The sequence below is a fragment of the Oncorhynchus tshawytscha genome, linkage group LG08 (assembly GCF_018296145.1).
Source record: "Oncorhynchus tshawytscha isolate Ot180627B linkage group LG08, Otsh_v2.0, whole genome shotgun sequence".
Lineage (NCBI taxonomy): Eukaryota > Metazoa > Chordata > Actinopteri > Salmoniformes > Salmonidae > Oncorhynchus > Oncorhynchus tshawytscha.
The window spans coordinates 48,494,964-48,513,177 of record NC_056436.1 but is presented as its reverse complement, the minus strand read 5'-3'; positions in this window follow the sequence as shown (position 1 = coordinate 48,513,177).

Below are 18,214 nucleotides of genomic sequence, written 5' to 3'. Positions count from 1 at the left end.
TTAAATGGAAAAAGTTTGGAACCACCAAGACTCTTCCTAGAGCTGGCAGACCGGCCAAACTGAGCAATTGGGGAAGAAGAGCCTTGGACAAGGAGGTGACCAAAAACCAGGGTCACTTTGACAGAGCTCCAGAGTTCCTCTGTGGAGATGAGAGAAGCTTCCAGAACGACACCAATCAGGCCTTTATGGTAGAGTGGCCAGACGGAAACCACTCCTCAGTAAAAGGTTCACCTTCCCGGACAGCCCGCTTGGAGTTTGTCAAAAGGCACCTAAAGACTCGCAGACCATAAGAAACAAGATTCTATTGTCTGATGAAACCAAGATTGAACTCTTTGGCCTGAATGCCAAGCGTCACGTCTGGAGGAAACCTGGCACCATCCCTACAGTGAAGCATGGTGGTGGCAGCATCATGCTGTGGGGATGTTTTTCAGCGGCAAGGACTGGGAGACTAGTCAGGATCGAGGGAAAGATGAACGGAGCAAAGTACAGAGAGATCCTTGATGAAAACTTACTCCAGGGCTCTCAGGACCTCAGACTGGGGTGAAGGTTCATCTTCCCAAACTTTGAACCATCGAACATCTCTGGAGAGATCTGAAAATAGCTGTGCAGCGATGCTCCCCATCCAACCTTACAGAGCTTGAGAGGATCTGCAAGCTTGTAGCATCATACCCAAGAAGACTCGAGGCTGTAATTGCTGCCAAAGGTGCTTCAACAAAGTACTGAGTATAGGGTCTGAATACTTGTGATATTTCAGTTTGAACTTTTTTTCGAAATGTGAACAAACATTTCTAAAAGACATTTTTTGCCATGACATTATAGGGTATAGTATGTAGATTGTTGAGGAAAAATATAAAATAATACATTTTAGAATAAGTCTGTAACGTAACAAATTGTGGAAAAAGTCAAGGGTTCAGAATACTGAATGCACTGTATTTGACACGTGCACACATGCACATGTACTTCAACCCCACTCTTTTTTTGTTATGACAAACTGACAAAACTTTACGACCTAACGGTGTAAGTTAGATGCATTTGATACCTGTGTGTACATATCCATCCAACTGGCCATCTACTTAAAGTTTACAGCATATGGGAGCCATTCAACCTCAAGGCGAAATCCCCATTTAAAAAAAAACTCCCTCTTGAACTGTGGGAAGATCGAATTTCGAATTTGGGCTCATAATCTTACCACCCAATGGGAGTATGTACAACATTCTCCCTTTACATTTGTCTGTCTACTATTTTTATGTAGCACTTACTCAAACGGAGCTAGTAAAACCAGCCCTGACAGATTTAGAGCATACTCTATGTCCTCTGTGTCACAAGGTGCACCTGCCACTCAAAAAGTGATTGAGAAGAGATGGGGTTGCAAAATGAAAGAGAAGATTTGGTCTTTTTAGCTTCTGAATGCCGTCAAGGCGTCAACTGGTCATTTTAAGCACCCCCTGGGTTACACTGTGTTTTCAATGTCAGGTATTGTAATTAATAAAAATCACTTGTCATATTTTGAATATGACAGGCAAAAGTACCGTATGTTTTCAAAGTTGAAAGATTATGACAGGCACTGCATGTTGCTCTATGCTTGAAAGAAACAAAGTTAAGGGACTCCAACAAAACTTACACTCATATCCCTAATAACTGTTAATTTACTGTACTTAAGTAAAATAGTAAATACAGTACAATTAGCTTGTTTACTTGAATCAAGTACTGCACATTATTCTCTTACAAAACACAATACACATATCTATGAAACATCTAACCTACTGCAGGATCATTTAGTTCAGAGGGCTACATTCAGTCTTAAACAATGTCCGGAGGGCCACACCGAAAGTGTTATATTTTCTCACCAGTAAAATGTGCAAATAATAGTCCTCTAATTTCCAATGATTAGCGAGCTGTACACAGTCAAGAAACTGTATGAATGTAGGTTCATTATCATCAGAAGATGGTGCCAACAGACATGGCAGCTCTGCTTCTAGCTCCTAAGCAACTTTGCGCCATTACTAGCCAGCCTCCACCCAATACCCTACCCGTAACTTAGTCAATGTCACTAGCCGGCTACTCAACCCTGCACCTTAGAGGCTGCTGCCCTGTGTACATAGATGTGAAATCACGAGTCATTTTAATCATGTTTACTTACTGTTTTACTCATTTCATATGCACTGTATATGCGGAATTCTAGTCAATTTGGTTTCATTCATTTTAAAATATTGAGTTTGTTTCCCCTGCAAAAACATTATCACAAAAATAAATAAATATATTTATTTATTTTACTGAAACCACCCATGGGCGGGACTGGACCCCCTCTTGGCTGTATGTTTGACACCCCTGATTTAGTTGTAGTGGTAGACACACTTGGGAAATAACTGGTGTGCTGGAGTTCTGGGCTAGCTGACCAATGGCCATGGAAGGGAGCATGACACAGCCGTATTGATTCTGTTCCCTTAAAAAATATTAGCACCATTCTAAAACCTCAATGTTACCCCAATACATCAGACATGTAAGGCAACACAAGACATCCTGAATTGAAATTGTGGATATATACAGTATCCATTTCCATCGGTGTATACATTGGCGGTGTTCAGACAGGCAGCCCAATTCTGGAATTTTTTCCACAATTTTGTATTTAGTGGTATGGAATGCACCATATTTGCCTACACACACACACACACACACACACACACAAACCCTCCACTCCAGTGGGTCATGGATTGTTTGGCCAACCGTGGTCAAACAATCCATTTTACAATTGGCACTTTGCATTCGGTCTGTAGCATTCTTCTGGCAGATTCGTCCATTGGACTGCCAGATGGAGAAGCATGATTTATCACTCCAGAGAACGCGTTTCCACTGCTCTAGAGTCCAACGACGGCAAGCTCTACACCTCTCCAGCCGACGCTTGGCATTGAGCATGGTGATCTTAGGCTTGTGTGCGGTTGCTCGGCCATGAAAACCCATTTCATGAAGCTCCCGTCAAACAGTTCATGTGCTGAAGTTGCTTCCAGAGGCAGTTTGGAAGTAGTAGTGAGTGTTGCAACTGAGGACAGGCAATTATTACGTGCTACACGCTTCAGCTCTTGGCGGGCCCTTTCTGTGAGCTTTAGTGGACTACCACTTCGAGGCTGAGCCGTTGTTGCTCCTAGACGTTTCCACTTCACCATACTGCACTTACAGTTGACCGGGGCAGCTCTAGCAGAGCAGACGAACTGACTTGTTGGAAGGGTGGCACCCAATAGTGGTGCCACATTAAAAGTCACTGAGCTATCAGTAAGGCCATGCTACTGCCAATATTTCTATATGGAGATTACATGGCTGTGTGCTCGATTTGATACACCTGTCAGCAACAGGTGTGGCTGAAATAGCCGAATCTACAAATGTTTTCCTCCAACGCATCTGTGCAGTGCTTTCCTGCAAGCCATGGATCAGGCTGGAACCTAGTTTGCAGCACAGTTATCTTCACTCGTGTGTGTGTGTGTGTGTGTGTGTGTGTGTGTGTGTGTGTGTGTGTGTGTGTGTGTGTGTGTGTGTGTGTGTGTGTGTGTGTGTGTGTGTGTGTGTCTGTGTGTGTGTGTCTGTGTGTGTGTGTGTGAGATTCATCCATGCAAATACACTCTACCTGTACTCTCAACATGAGACCAGAACAGACAGTACACCGGCGAAGTGTCCCACAATCAAAATCAAAACACTTCAAACAAAGCACGTGGCTGCAAACCCGATCTCTTGATCTGGGCGTAGGGATATTAACCTACAGTGCATTCAAACACCTTCGTGATTAAATCCCCCCGTAATCCTCTATGCTTATCGGTGCGGAAGGCCAGGGTGAGCATAAGAGTGGCCTGCTGTTCCTTATCCCCTCCCAGCGTGGGCCTCGATGCTGATCAGAGGAGAGGGGAACACAGGTGGAGACCTGGAACAGTGTCATCATGGCTCCTCAGACAGAAGAAAAACAGTCTGGCTTTGACGACGGGGGCCGGATTTAGCAGGCCTTTGGAAATGCCAGCCAAATGCCTTTTTCTCTCGTCTCTCCGATTCATCCTCTCAAAACAATATCATTGTGGAAAGAGAACATTAGTGGAGACTGGAGAGAGGGTTGAATATTGAACTGGGGTGAATCTGATCGGAGCTAAAATCCCTCAGGAACAAAAGAGAAGATTAAAACTGAAGTGAACTGAAGCAATGGCGGGACAGCAAAAGGCCTACTGCCTGAAAGAAATTGCACAGGACCTTTGTAAGCATTAAAGGAATAAGGCAGAGTAGAACTAGGTGTACAAATTGTGTGAATTTCTTTGACGGGACTAACTGAAATGTTTCCAACAGATGAAATATAGAAAGCACGGTTGCAATTGAAAGAGAACACTGGAGATTATCAGACCAAAAGGTGAGGACACATCAGTTCACCTGACAAAGATTAAACTGCTAATTGTATGTGTATTTTACATTTACTGTACTTTTCACAGCATTTGTCAATAATAACATCTGAAAATACTCTGGATACATTCAGTAACATAATAAGAATAGTCATTGCAATTTTGGGGTAGGTAAAACACAAGAAACAATTATTGCAAGGGTTTGAATGAGAGGCGTAACGGGTGTCTTCAAGTAAACACAAACACCTCTCCAAACTGTGCACAGTTCTCAAGGAAAGAGCCTTCAACAATAAGGTGCTTTTTTGAGCTATCCTAGCTTTGCTGTTAAGGAACTAAAGCAAGCACTTTTTGTTTGGTACACAGCCCTGCATCCACACCATCACACAATTGCAGTTATTGTTTGTTTATGCAATGAAAATAAGATATATTATGAGTTGCAATTTGGGTCAGGTGGGCATCATTCAAATTTTTATTCCACTGCCAACATGACTACCAGAGGCACTTCAGACAAACATATTGTAACTGTGGTGCGTATAGAATGGACTCATGAGTGCATTCAAGTGCATGTTCCACAGCTCATTTTCTTAACAAAATGACAAACATAGGCTCACCCTGTTCAGGACAACTCATGAGTTTTCAAATATGGAAGTTTGAAGTGCACATTTGGACTGGGTGTATGGTTTGCTTGTATGACATCAACGCAGTATTTTATCATAGTCCTCAAAGTCTCATCTGTCAGAACACATCGATTCCTCTCGATCTACAGCAACATTTGTTTGCGCGTAGTACACACGTTTAGAACGGCTGTCAGTTGAATCCCGTACAACACTGTAAAAGTGAAGAGCTCTGACATCATATATAGTACGTTACTGTACAGCCACTGAGTTCCAATTATGGTGCTTATCAGTGATCAAATCTGCAATTGTCAACCTTTATATGGGATGACAGGGGCTGTGATTGTAAAGGGATACAATGACTAGCTTTCCGATACGTTTATATTAAAAACCTGCTGTTAAAGGTCTTGATAGAACTGGAGACGAGGAGAGGCTAACACTCAGATAAAGGATTGGAATCTGCAATAAGCCCGTATCAGGCCACAACAAATCTTGGCATCACCAGTCAACATCATTAAATAACTAACCTCCCACTGGGCACACACTGGTTGAATCAACTTTGTTTCCACGTCATTTCAATGAAAGTATGTTGAACCAACATGGAATAGATGTTTAATTGATGTCTTTTCCCAGTGGCCTATAGACAAAATGTTACTTTACTCTACTCCTTTTTTTAAGAGAAAAAAAAGTGAAGTTCAGTAAGAATAAAGTATTCTACAGTAAATGTTGGATCTATAACTCTTGACATCATTAAAAGGTGAACTAGCTTCCCTCCAAAAGCGTACAGTTCTGTCATCCTATCCCATTTCTTCCAGGACATATCCCCAACCTCTCAGTAGCTCATAATTCCTTTACACTGCCACACTGTATACAATTACGGGGCATGCATGCACAGACCTTCCTCCCACAGCCCCTCTGCTCCATGTTAACACCCATCATTATTAATCTAATCAATTACAGAATCATTTGACGAGCTAAAGACTAAGCAAATGTTATAGAGAGTATGCCTGCACTACACATCACGCTTCCCAATTAGAAATTGACAAATTATCCTTCTGTCAGGACCATTTGAATTCTGGTGAGCACGATGATGTAAAATTGTTGAGCATTCAATAGGACAAAACCCTGTTCAGTAACTAGGCTTAATTATGGTTTTCTGATACAACAGGGTTCGGATCCCTCAGGAGTGAACTGCCCTGCCTTGACGTCTTCTACATGGAGAAAATGCTAAATCCTTCGCCAAAATCTCTGAGCTTTGATTGTATTTCACCCCAGCCTGGTCTCATAGACTAGAAGTAACTTATGGCTTGGGGGTAGAGGCTGTCAAGAAGTCTTTTGGAACTAGACTTGGTGCTCTGGTACCGCTTGCCATCCGGTAGCAGAGAGAAGAGTCTATAACTAGGGTGGCTGGAGTCTTCAACAATTTTTAGGGCCTTCTTCTCGCACCGCCTGGTATAGAGGTCCTGGACGGCTCTGACTTAGAATACGTGGACAACTACAAATACCTAGGTTTCTGGTTTAGACTGTATACTCTCCTTCCAGACCCACATCAAACATTTCCAATCCAAAGTTAAATCTAGAATTGGCTTCCTATTTCGCAACAAAGCATCCTTCACTCATGCTGCCAAACATACCCTTTAAAACTGACCATCCTACCAATCCTCGACTTTGGCGATGTCCTTTACAAAATAGCCTCCAATACCCTACTCAACAAATTGGATGCAGTCTATCACAGTGCAATCCGTTTTGTCACCAAAGCACCATATACTATCCACCGTTGCAACCTGTACGCTCTCGTTGGCTGGCCCTCGCTTCATACTTGTCGCCAAACCCACTGGCTCCATGGCATCTACAAGACCCTGCTAGGTAAAGTCCCCCCTTATCTCAGCTCGCTGGTCACCATAGCATCACCCACCTGTAGCACGCGCTCCAGCAGGTATATCTCTCTGGTCACCCCCAAAACCAATTCTTTCTTCGGGCCGCCTCTCCTTCCAGTTCTCTGCTACCAATGACTGGAACAAACTTCAAAAATCTCTGAAACTGGAAACACTTATCTCCCTCACTAGCTTTAAGCACAAACTGTCAGAGCAGCTCACAGATTACTGCACCTGTACATAGCCCACCTATAATTTAGCCCAAACAACTACCTCTTTCCCTACTGTATTTATTTTATTTATTTATTTATTTTGCTCCTTTGCACCCCATTATTTTTATTTCTACTTTGCACATTCTTCCACTGCAAATCTACCATTCCAGTGTTTTACTTGCAATATTGTATTTACTTTGCTACTTTGGCCTTTTTTTGCCTTTACCTCCCTTATCTCACCTCATTTGCTCACATCGTATATATAGACTTGTTTATACTGTTTTATTGACTGTATGTTTGTTTTACTCCATGTGTAACTCTGTGTCGTTGTATGTGTTGAACTGCTTTGCTTTATCTTGGCCAGGTCGCAATTGTAAATGAGAACTTGTTCTCAACTTGCCTACCAGGTTAAATAAAGGTGAAATAAAATAAAATAAAAAATATGCAGATTATTATTAGTATTGGATAGAAAACACTCTGACGTTTCTAAAACTGTTTGAATGATGTCTGTGAGTATAACAGAACTCATACGGCAGGCAAAAACATGAGAAAAAAATCCAACCAGGAAGTGGGAAATCTGAGGTTTGTAGGTTTTCAAGTCGTTGCCTATCGAATATTCAGTGTCTATGGGGTCATATTGCACTTCCTAAGGCTTCCACTAGATGTCAACAGTCATTAGAACTTTGTTTGAGGCTTCTACTATGAAGGGGAGAGAAAGAGAGCTATTTCAACCAGATGTCTTGCAAGAGCTGATCACGCGCACTCCCATGAGAGGTAGCTGCATTCCATTGCATTTCTAAAGACCAAGGATTTCTCCGGTTGGAACATTATTGAAGATTTATGTTAAAAACATCCTAAAGATTGATTCTATACATCGTTTGACATGTTTCTACGAACTGTAATGGAACTTTTTGACTTTTCATCTGGACCTAGTGCTCGCACCTCATGAATTTGGATTACTGGACTAAACGTGACAAAAAGAAGGTATTTGGACATAAATGATGGAATTTATCGAACAAAACAAACATTTATTGTGGAACTGAGATTCCTGGGAGTGCATTCTGATGAAGATCATCAAAGGTAAGTGAATATTTATAATGCTATTTATAATGCTACTTCTGTTGACTCCACAACATGGCAGGTATCTGTATGGCTTGTTTTTGTGTCTTAGCGCTGTACTCAGATTATTGCATGGTGTGCTTTTTCCATAAAGCGATTTCATTAATGAGAAGTGGATTTAAAATCCCATGCATAACACTTGTATCTTTTAGCAATGTTTATTATGAGTATTGCTGTAAATTGATGTGGCTCTCTGCAAAATCACCGGATGTTTTGGAACTACTGAACATAACGCGCCAATGTAAACTGAGATTTTTGCATATTAACTTTATCGAACAAAACATACATGTATTGTGTAACATGAAGTCCTATGAGTGTCATCTGATGAAGATCATCAAAGGTTAGTGATTAACTTGATCTCTATTTCTGATTTTTGTTACTCCTCTCTTTGGCTGGAAAAATGGCTGTGTTTTTCTGTGACTAGGTGCTGACCTAACATAATCGTTTGGTGTGCTTTTGTCATAAAGCCTTTTTGAAATCGGACACTGTGGCTGGATTTACAACAAATGTATCTTTAAAATGGTGTAAAATACTTGTATGTTTGAGGAATTTTAATTATGGGATTTCTGTTGTTTTGATTTTGGCGCCTTGCAATTTCACTGGCTGTTGGCAAGGTAGGATGCTACCGTCCCACATATCCCAGAGAGGTTAATCCGTGAAGGGTACAATTCTTCAGTGTGCCAGTGGCCATCGAAGGTGAGCATTTGCCCACTGAAATCTGTTCTTAGGTCGAACTGCAGTCAGGTCAAGATCCTGGTGAAGACAACGAGCACGCAGATGAGCTTCCCTGAGACAGTTTCTGACAGTTCATGCCGAAATTCTTCGGTTGTGCAAATCCACAGTTTCATCAGCTATCCGGGTGGCTGGTCTCAGACGATCCCGCAGGTGAAGAAGCCAAATGTGGAGGTCCTGGGCTGGCATGGTTATACATGGTCTGCGGTTAAGAGGCCGGTTAGATGTACTGCCAAATTCTATAAAACGGCTAATGGTTACAAAACAAACATTCAATTCTTTGACAACAGATCTGGTGGAAATTCCTGCACATTTGCGGCATCGTGACAAAACTGCAGATTTTAGAGAGGCCTTTTATTGTTGTAATGATTATGCTGTTTAATCAGCTACTTGATATGACACACCTGTCAGGGGGATGGATTTTGACGAAAGAGAAATGCTCACTAACAGTGATATATTAAAAATAAATGTTTTTTTATTTCAGCTCATGAAACATGGGACCAAAACTTTACCCAGATAATTTGCATTGCCTCCCTCCTCTTTTACACTGCTGCTACTCTCTGTTATTATCGATGCATAATCACTTTAACTCTACCTACATGTACATATTACCTTAATTACCTCGACTTACTGGTGCCCCCGCACATTGACTCTGTACCGGTACCCCTTGTATATAGCCTCGCTAATGTTATTGTACTGCTGCTCTTTTATTATTTTTTATTTAACACATATTTTTCTTAAAATTGCATAGTTGGTTAAGGGCTTGTAAGTAAGCATTACACCTGTTGTATTCGGCGCATGTGCCAAATAAAATGTAATATATGTTTTTGGTCAGTATACTTTTTTGCTACTTTGCAACTACTTAGCATGTTAGCTAACCCTTCCCCTGAACTTAACCCTCTCCCCCTAACCCTAACCCCTCGCCTAGCTAACATTCATAACATATCATTTGTTTTGCTAATTTGTAACACATAATACGAATTGTATTCCATAACATAGTATACACGAATTAGTGACGGACATCCACAAATGAATACATACCATATGAGAAGTAACTTATCATATTAAAATGAGTGTCTCGGATTTACTTACAGAATAATACGAAATGCTCTGAGACGAGGTTGTTCACTAGACGTCCCCAGCTACTTCGTCTAATAGAAAGGACACCGTGCTCTATCTCCAACTCTACGCTAACCTAAGAGTAAAGAAAATTAGCAATGATAATAACAAGGAGGGGAAGATGCAGATTCGATTTTCCATGGCATAGTTCAATTATATAATCTTATAATGAGGGATACGTGGAGAAAATCGAATCTCTCTGAAATGAAAATGATTGGCCCTCCCCTTCAGTAAAATATATTTTTACTGACCCTCCCTGAACTTTTGAAAAAAAACTATTAACCATCCTCTATACCCAAAATAATAATTAAAACATAAAGTGGATATGTTTTTGCCATGTAATGCTTGATTTTGCAAGAGTTACATGGAAAAGTAGCCAGAAGGTTGTGGATTCACAGGCCACTGTGGATAAGGGTGAAATATATCCATTATAATAAAAGCACTGCTGAATCTATCATGTTATTTAGCCTTTTATGAACCCATTTCATGCAATTCTATGTAATTTTACATGACTGGAGACAAGCAGAATATTTTTCATTACAACAGAGCATGATAAAGAATGAGCATATGCTGTAGTACCAAAAACATTTTGATTTCTATACAGGCTATTATTAAAAATTAGGATAGTCTAAATTTGGAACAGTACTAAAGTTGTCTATCAACTGTAAAAAATAATAATAATAATAACACAAATAAAGAAGAACCAGTTGCAACTGAAGTATCTGATCATCAATGAATTTGACAAAAAGCCATTCATTGGTTAACTTCGGGATCGGTGAGCTAACACCGGCTAATGCGATTAGCATGAGGTTGTAAGAAACAAGAATATTTCCCAGGACATAGACATATCTGATATTGGCAGAAAGATTAATACGGATTAACTCGAAACTAACTGCACTATCCAATTTACAGCAGCTACTACAGTGAAATAATACCATGCTATTGTTTGAGGAGAGTGCACAATTTTGAACATGACATGTTATTAATAAACAAATTAGGCACATTTGGGCAGTCTTGATACAACATTTTGAACAGAAATACAATGGTTCATTGGATCAGTCTAAAACTTTGCACATACACTGATGCCATCTAGTGGCCAAAATCTAAATTGCACCTGGGCTGGAATAATACATTATGGTCTTTCTCTTGCATTTCAAAGATGATGGTACAAAAAAATACCAACAACAGTTCATTTTTTTTTTTTGTATTATATTTTACCAGGGGGGGCAGCGTAGCCTAGTGGTTAGAGCGTTGGACTAGTAACCGGAAGGTTGCAAGTTCAAACCCCCAAGCTGACAAGGTACAAATCTGTCGTTCTGCCCCTGAACAGGCAGTTAACCCACTGTTCCTAGGCCGTCATTGAAAATAAGAATTTGTTCTTAACTGACATGCCTGGTTAAATAAAATAAATATTTTACCAGATCTATTGTGTTATATTCTACTACATTCCTTTCACATTTCCACAAACTTCAAAGTGTTTCCTTTCAAATGGTACCAAGAATATGCATATCCTTGCTTCAGGGCCTGAGCAGTTAGATTTGGGTATGTCGTTTCAGGCGAAAGTTGAAAAAAAGGTGCTAATCCCATTACATCAGGGATGTACTTGTAACTTTTTTTCATTTAGGATACTGTCATTTTCAAATGTATTCTATATTATTCCATGATATTATTGTTAAAAAATAGATTTGTGTTGACTGTGATTAGGGCATGGGAATATAAGAGCATATGCTAGGCTAAATAAACAAACAAGACATGCACAGTTCACCACATGAAAAGTGAATTCAAAGGCATAGCCTAATAAGGCTTTTCCCCCCCATTATTATTTAAGAAGTGCATGGTGACTGAAAGAATTGGCGGACAAAATCTATGGATAGTAGACTATAATTTTGTCTGTCACAAGGTAGGCCCACCTTTAATTGATTGAATAGGAAAAAATAGGCTCCAACACAAAGCCCTCTTGTTGTCAGTAGCCTAGAGTCAAATTAAAATGACACTTTAAATGAATTGGGTCTTCTCGAATTAACCTAGCTTTAGCACCCATGCGCTGTCCGTCTTCACTCCATTTCATAGTAATGTATGTAAAGTACTCGAATATGGTTATTGTGAGATCAATAACTTTCCCCAGATGTCATCCTTGGCAGATCTATGATGAGGAACATATTGGTCCCCGGTGCAAAAACCCTGTGCAGGATATTACAAGGTTACTTGAGACCGTTCTGCGACAGATGCCAGGAGCTGACGCTGTCTTAGTCCATGTGGGGTTAAACTTCATCAGAAGGGCTGGCTTGGAACTTCTGAAAATGTATTTTAAAGAACTGATTCTAGCACTGAAAGATTCCAAAAAGTGGCCAATCATTTCAGGTTGGATACCATCGTTGGGCCGCGGGTGTGAAAGATTCAGCAGGCTACTGGCATTACACACCTGGCTAAAAGACTACTGTAGCCCTGTTGGAATCACTTTTATAGATACGTTTGACACCTTCTGGAAACAGAAGGTACTCTACAGCAATGACAGAGTTCATCCAAATCATTGTGGCTCCTGGACTTATCAATGACCCCAAGACCAACTCATTTAATCCCTACCAATTGTGACACTAAGTTGTCATAACACTGCATCAAAAGTACATTATCCCAGGGGGGTTGGCAGACACAATGTAAGTAACTTAATGTATGTCCCCCTAACTGCTCTGAATACCTCTGTTGATCCTACAGCTATTGTATTCTGTAATCACATGCCTATGAGTTACACTGTTAGCAGAGGCGGTGTAGGAAGTCCACTGTGTGCAGCTCACTGTGCAGCTCCACTTTAAATAAGCTTCCCAGTAAATATTTCCCAGTCGTCCAGGTTTGTTCTTAACTGACTTGCCGAATTAAATACAGGTTAAATAAATAAATAATGCGTTAAAAATAATCAAGCAACCCAGAAAGAGGTAGGTTAATATAGTCAATAACGTGCTTGTAACAGATTACATTCATATTCTGACTATCTCTGAAACTCACTTGATGATACATTGGTAGTTGTACATAATGTAGCTATCACATCTACCAAAAATAAATACCAACGGAGGATCTCATGTTAAATCATGTTGAAGTAATATGGCTATAGGTTAAAACTGCCTCACCTAAAGCCCACCCATGAAGGAAAGCTACTATAGACAACTTGTTACATCTGCTCCTGCCACGCCCTCTACTGCTCATCCTGTGTCTCCTTGACCTGCCGCCACTCCCCCAGTGCTCTCTCCCTCTCTCTCTGTGTTTGTGATTGTGTGGGCGGATACATGTGTGCTGGAGTCAGTCGTAGTCTCTGCACAGATCGTAGTCAGTGTATGTTTCTAGCCATGTGTTACTATTTAGATCCTCTTGTGCCTGTTTTCTTGCCTGACACAGTTTTCCTCTCTACTACAGTTCTGCCTGCTCTGACTCTGGTCTCTCCAGTCCCACGTCTCCTCATCCTGCTACTCTGCCCTGGATTCCCCACTTTACTGCTCCCTTGGATTCCCCTCCGGACCTGCTTACCCTGTCTCAACCCCTCTCGCTCCAGCCTCAGCACCTGGTTTCCTGCAACCCGCCCAAGCTTCCTCTGGCCTGCACTCCATCTTCCCTGCGTTTCAATAAATACCTTGGTTACTTCCTCCCAGTCTCCTCGTCTGAGTCTGCTCTTGAATTTCCCTGTTCCACTCTGCGTAACACAACCAAGTGCTAACAGTCAGTATCTGGATAATATGTGTGAAATGCTTGATGATGTACGTATGTGATATCAACAGAGAAGTATATTTTCTGGGTGATTTAAATATTAACTGGGTTTCATCAAGCTGCCCACTCAAGAAACGTCAAACTGTAACCTAAATATTTCCAATATGCTGTAATAGAAATGAGGCCATGCTCATTTTAAACGGCATTGACAACAAATGGTTTAGTAGTGTGGTCAGGTGCCACAAAGAGGGACTTAGGAAAATTACAATTGGCCCAGAACAGGGCAGCACGGCTGGCACTTAAAAGTACACAGGGAACTAACATTAATGATATGCATGTCAACCTCTCATGGCTCAAAGTAGAAGAGAGATTGACCTCATCACTACTTGTTTTTGTAAGAAGTGTTGACAAGCTGAATGTCCCGAGCTGTCTGTTTAAACTACTAGCACACAGCTTGGACACCCATAGATACCCCACAAGACACACCACCAGAGGTCGCTTCACAATCCCCAAGTCCAGAACAGACAATGGGAGGCGCACAGTACTACATAGAGCCATCAAATTGTATTTGTCACATGCGCCAAAAACAACAGGTGTAGTAGACCTTACCGTGAAATGCTTACAAACCCTTAGCCATGCAGTTCAAGAAAATATTTACTAAAAATTAAAGGAACACAAAATAACAATAGGGGGTATTGCTACCGAGTCAATGTGCGGGGGTACAGACTGGTCGAGGTATTTTGTACGTGTAGGTAAGGGTAAAGTGACTATGCATAGATAGTAACAGTGAGTAGCAGCAGTGTAAAAACAAAAAGGGGGAGAGTTTCTATTGGACAAGTTCAGGTGTTTATCCCCTTTTTTTCAACAGAATCAGGTATGAATACACCCCTGATCACGCGTAAACACAGTTCACTTTGATAGCGGCCACGTTGTATTCCTTCTCTCATCTATGCGCTCTACTCCTCTCACCTTGTCCCTTCTCTTGTGGACTTCAACAAAGGGGGAGGGATTAATGTAAATAGTCCGGGTGGCCATTTTATTAATTGTTCAGCAGGCTTGGGGGTAAAAGCTGTTAAGGAGCCTTTTGGACCTAGACTCCGGTAACGCTTGCCATGCAGTAGCAGGGAGAGCAGTCTATAAATTGGGTGATTGGAGTCTTTGGCAATTTTGGAGGATCTGGGGACTCATGCCAAATCTTTTCAGTCTCCTGAGTGGGAAAAGGTGTTGTCATGCCCTCTTCACAACTGTCTTGGTGTATTTGGATCATGATAGTTTGTTGGTGATGTGGACACCATCGAACTTGAAACTCTACCTGCTCCACCACAGCCCAGTTGATGTAAATGGGGTCTCTGACCTCCCCCTATAGGCTGTCCTATCATTGTCTGTGATCAGGCCTACCACTGTTGTGTTGTTACCAAACTTAATGATGGTGTTGGAGTCGTGCTTGGCCACGCAGTCGTGGGTGAACAGGGTGTACAGGAGGGACTAAGCACGCACTCCTTAGGGGCCCTCGTGTTGAGGATCAGCATGGCAGATGTGTTGTTGTGAGCCATGACCAGCCTTTCAAAGTACTTCATGGCTACACACTTGAGTGCTACGGGCAGCAGTCATTTAGGCAGGTTACCTTTGCTTTCTTAGGCACAGGGACAATGGTGGTCTGCTTGAAACATGTTGGTATAACAGACTCGGTGAAGGAGAGATTGAAAATGTCAGTGAAGACACGTGTGCATGCTCTGAGTACACATCCTGGTAATCCGTCTGAACCTGTGACCTTGTGAATGTTGACCATGACGTGGCCCTTTCTGGATGTAGCTTGTAGCTCTGCTCTCTCCTAAACAAGGTTTATTACCTCAGGTCATAAATACCATGCAATCTGGAGGTAGAGAGCCTAGAGAGAACAAAGAAAGACTTGGCCAAACTCCTAAATCCCCAAAATGTGAGAGTTAAAACAATATTTCTACTTTTGAGAATGTTGGAATGGTCCATGGGAACTTAAGGGACAGTCATGTTGAGTGTGTTTCATTTGGTGATCTCATGAACTGTTCCTCTAAAAGTGTACATTTTCCAGCTGTCAGGTTTACATTTAAATATTGTGAAACGTATGTTTCTGTACTACCTGTGAAAAGATGTAATGTGATGTTAACGTTCTAAATGAGAGTCTGGATATTCATATAAAGATTGACTAGTCAGTGGCCACACCCACGTCACATTAGGCGTCATGGATCAGGCTTTTCTCTGAAATGTATAAAACCACCCGTGAAGTCTTGCATGGTTAAGACCAAGCAAACCACGCTGTAAGCTAAGGTTGCAAATGGTTAAACTCTGAGACTATCGATCACTAAAAAAAAGAACAAATCTTAGATGTATTACTTGTCTGCAGCTGGAAATTACGTAAGTCTAGAACGAGAAAACTGACAACCGCCAAAGCATCTATCTATGAGAACATTTCTGAATGGTACTCTGAAGTACCACCTACAACCACGAAAGACTTTGTGGCTTCAATGAAAGTTAACCAGAGACTCTGATGAACCCGACAGGATGATAGAGGATTCCAGCAGAGAAGACAACAACGACATACGGGCGTAAATAAACTCAGCAAAAAAAGAAACGTCCTCTCACAGTCAACTGCGTTTATTTTCAGCAAACTTAACATGTCTAAATATTTGTATGAACATAACAAGATTCAATAACTGAGACATAAGCTGAACAAGTTCCACAGACGTGACTAACAGACATTGAATAATGTGTCCCTGAACTAAGGACTGCAGTGCATCTCCTCCTCATGGACTGCACCATATTTGCCAGTTCTTGCTGTGAGATGTTACCCCATTCTTCCACCAAGGCACCTGCAAGTTCCCAGATTTTTCTGGGGGGGAATGGCCCTAGCCCTCACCTTCCAAACCAACAGGTCCCAGACGTGCTCAATGGGATTTAGATCCGGGCTATTTGCTGGCCATGGCAGAACACTGACTTTCCTCTCCTCCAGGGAATCACACACAGAACAAGCAGTATGGCTGGTGGCATTGTCATACTGGAGGGTCATGTCAGGATGAGCCTGCAGCAAAGGTACCACATGAGGGAGGAGGATGTCTTCCCTGTAACACAAAGCGTTGAGATTGCCTGCAATGACAACAAGCTCAGTCCAATGATGCTGTGACACACCACCCTAGATCATGATGGACTCTCCACCTCCAAATCAATCCCGCTCCAGAGGGACAGGCCTCGGTGTAACGCTCAGTCCTTCAACGATAAATGTGAATCCAACCATCACCCTTGGTGAGACAAAACCGTGACTCGTCAGTGAAGGGCACTTTTTTCCAGTCCTGTCTGGTCCAGCGATGGTGGGTTTGTGCCCATAGGCGACGTTGTTGCAGGTGATGTCTGGGAAGTAACTGCCTTACAACAGGCCTACAAGCCCTCAGTCCAGCCTCTCTCAGCCTAATGCAGACAGTCTGAGCACTGATGGAGGGATTGTGTGTTCCTGGTGTAACCTCGGCAGTTGTTTTACCATCCTGTACCTGTCCCGCAAGTGTGATGTTCGGATGTACCGATCCTGTGCAGGTGTTGATACATGTGGTCTGCCACTGCGAGGATGATCAGCTGCCCGTTCTGTCTCCCTGTGGCGCTGTTTTAGGCGTCTCACAGTACGGACATGCATATTTATTGCCCTGGCCATATCTGCAGTCCTCATGCCTCCTTGCAGCATGCCTAAGGCACGTTCACGCAGATGAGCAGGGACCCTGGGCATCTTTCTTTTGGTGTTTTTCAGAGTCAGTAGATAGGCCTCTTTACTGTCCTAAGTTTTCATAACTGTGACCTTAATTGCCTACGGTCTGTAAGTTGTTCGTGTCTTAACAACCATTCCACAGGTGCATGTTCATTAATTGTTTATGGTTCATTGAACAAGCATGGGAAACTGTGTTTAAACCCTTTACAATGAAGATCTGTGAAGTTATTTGGATATTTACTAATTATCTTTGAAAGATACGGTCCTGAAAAACGGACGTTTCTTTTTTTACTGAGTTAATATATACATTGCAATTATTCTCGAATGAGTGGCCATTCATGTGCAAACGATTAGCAATAATTATAGACTGTGTGTAGTGAATCCATTTGTCTTTCCCGCTAAGTCCCACCCCTTTCCTTTTGTCTTCCAAGCTGACTTATTGGCTTTGCCCACTAGGGACTTTTCTATCATTATTAGTAACCAATATCTACTGTTTGTTTGTTATTTAGTTAGTTAGCAAATAATTAAGCCAATTTGTATATTGCTGATTCAATATGGAAACTAGGGTCCGTGCAGATAACCACAAATTTTACGACGTTCAGATGAGACTGATAGAAGGTAACAATTAATAATCATTAATGGAAGACTGTAATTGATAAGATATTAAAATACCTGAAGAGTTATATTTGGGAAATTATACCTGTGCGTGATCACACAGTCAACCAGGAACAGCTGGTAGGCTTGTGTCACTGGGCAG